We start from the raw sequence: 2,500 nt of genomic DNA on the forward strand, positions 1-2,500 counted from the left end.
CTGTGCCTTGACACAATCCTGCCTCTGGGATTCTATGGATAATTCCTTCAACCTCGTGGCTTGGTTTTTGCTCTGACATGCACTGTCAACTGTGGGACCTTATATAGACAGGTGTGTGCCTTTCCAAATCCTGTCCAATCAATTGAATTTACCACAGGTGGACTCCAATCAAGTTGTCGAAACATCTCGAGGATGATCAATGGAAACAGGATGCACCTGCGCTCAATTTCGAGTCTCATAGCAAAGGGTCTTAATACTTATTTAAATAAGGTATTTCAATGATCCATCTTTAATACATATGCAAACATTTCTAAAAACCTGTGAAAAGTCAAGAGGTCTGAACACTTTCCGAATGCACTGTATGTTGGTGTGTGTGTGTGTGTGGGGGGTGTACTCACGGTCCTCGCGGGTCTGGATGTACAGGACATTGCTCCTGACCCCGTCCCCAGCCTGGGTGTAGGCCAGCACCTGCACACTGTAGTTAGTGAACTTCTCCAGCCCTCTCAGCTCCACCTGCTCCCGGGTTGTCGTGATGTTCTGCATCTCTCCCCACTCTGACAGAGACAGTGCGAGCGGGATGGAGGGAGAGAGAGATGGAGGGGAAGAGGGCAATAGAATGAAAAGTGTATATGGTTGGGCAAAAGGCCAAGGGAAAGGAAAGAGGAAGAGCAGGAAAGAGTTGGACAATTGGGAAAGGACATGATCAAGTCCTCATGACTAGCTTTCCAAACAGAACCACAAGCACACCAACACACACACAAAGATACAGACGGGTAACTGAGCACGGCGCATGACCTGTTACGTTCCCCAGTTTATGTATTGTAGTTTGTATATTTGCATGTGTTTATTTGAGGAAATGGCTTCCTGAAATCCCTCAAGCAGCTGATTGGTCGACTCCATGGCTAATTGGAGAGCTGACCCCGCCCCCTCGTCAAGACTCAGCTGTCTCCAATTACCCATTCCTTCTGACGCTATATAAAAGCCAGTGTTCTGTTCAGGAGGGAGATCTTTTTGTAGAGAGATTTTCTGGGAGGTCATTGCAGAGATTTTGATAGAGGTTGATTTTGCTGGGAGGTCATTACTGAGAGTTGGTATGTTTTGTGAGTTTGTTGCTCAGATAGAGCTTATTTGATGTCCTTTGTTTCTTAGTTTGTTTGTGAAATTGTTTAATATTCTGTTTCATTTGTTCCCAGGGGGGGAAGGGGAAGGCACCTTGGGAGTGCTTAGGCAAGAGGCCCGCGTTGGCATACATATACCCGTAGCATATTTGCTGTCTAGGCACACTAGGTAAGACCTGGGCGGACCACCCCCTGTATTTTGGTTAGGGCACCAGGTGGTGCTAAATTAGGTAAGTAGTGGGTAGGCAGGTAAGATAGGAGAGGGGGCTTTGAGATTTACTTTCTTTGCTTTGGTTCCGTCCAGCCCCTTTTCCCCATATTACCGTGTAAAGGAATAAAGTCCTTGTAAACGGTACCACATTCTGCTTGTTGTCATTCTTACTCGCACCTACAGTCCATACCTTTTTCACTTCACGGAGAGTTTAATTGTAGCAGGGTGTTGCGTTCCCTCTTCATAGAGGCGTGCATAACATGGCCCTCATACAGTATCGCCGCATGTGGAGTTGCTTTGAGTTGGTTCAGGTTCGTGGTATGATTAGCTATTTTAGGGTTTCGTTGGCATTTTCTTTGAAAATATGTAGTAGGGATGGCAGGCTGGTGGTTGGGGTTGTTTTTAGGGATTCACTAAATAGCAAATGTTTTATTTAACCAGAAAATCATTTTTTTGTTTTACAAGGAAGACCAGTCTGGCACATAAACCAGCCTAGGTATCAGTAGCGGTCAGGGCTGAGGGTTGAAAGGGTAAAGGTCAAACCCTGAGTTCGACTCGTGGACTCATGGTGGAGGGGCCAGAGGTCAGATGTGAAAGGCGTACGCAGGCGCACGCACGGGCCTTGTGCGTCGGACCCCCACAGCACCCACCTCCGTCGGGGAAGAGGGACCAGAAGACCACCCGGTAGCCCTTCAGCACGCCGTGCAGCGTCAGACGCGGGGGCTCCGCCCACGTGATTATCGCCTCGTCTGATGTCACCGAGATGGCCCGCACGTTCTGGGGCGGCTGGCTGGGCACTGGAAAAGGGAGGGAGGGGAAGAGATTATTATCAGAACCCATCAAAATACGACATGTCAAACACGATAGCTAGGGACAATTTCCCGGACGTAGATTTAGCCAAGTCCTGGGCTTAACAGCAAGCTGAATGAAGAATCCCAAATGACAGCGCTTTTTAAAATAGGACGAGGCTTAGTCTGTGTCTAGGAAATCCCCCCCCCGGGAAGTTTACGATCCTTAAAACACTGAGTAGTAAAAACCAAGACATGTAAAAACACAACTCAAACCCTCGACGAGCCTAAATATCTAACCTGACATCAGACGTGAGGGATGACTCTAAATAAATAAATGTCCTCTCTGATGTGGAGATGTTGGCGCAAAACGGCTCCTCTGT

At 47.7% G+C, this 2,500-nt stretch overlaps 1 pseudogene; it reads right to left on the bottom strand.

Moving 5' to 3' along the window:
• LOC115142267 (cell adhesion molecule DSCAML1-like) overlaps positions 1 to 2,500 on the bottom strand; it is a 97,142-nt pseudogene that overhangs the window by 35,227 nt on the left and 59,415 nt on the right.

Source organism: Oncorhynchus nerka, linkage group LG14 (genome assembly GCF_034236695.1).
Source record: "Oncorhynchus nerka isolate Pitt River linkage group LG14, Oner_Uvic_2.0, whole genome shotgun sequence".
NCBI classification, from domain to species: domain Eukaryota; kingdom Metazoa; phylum Chordata; class Actinopteri; order Salmoniformes; family Salmonidae; genus Oncorhynchus; species Oncorhynchus nerka.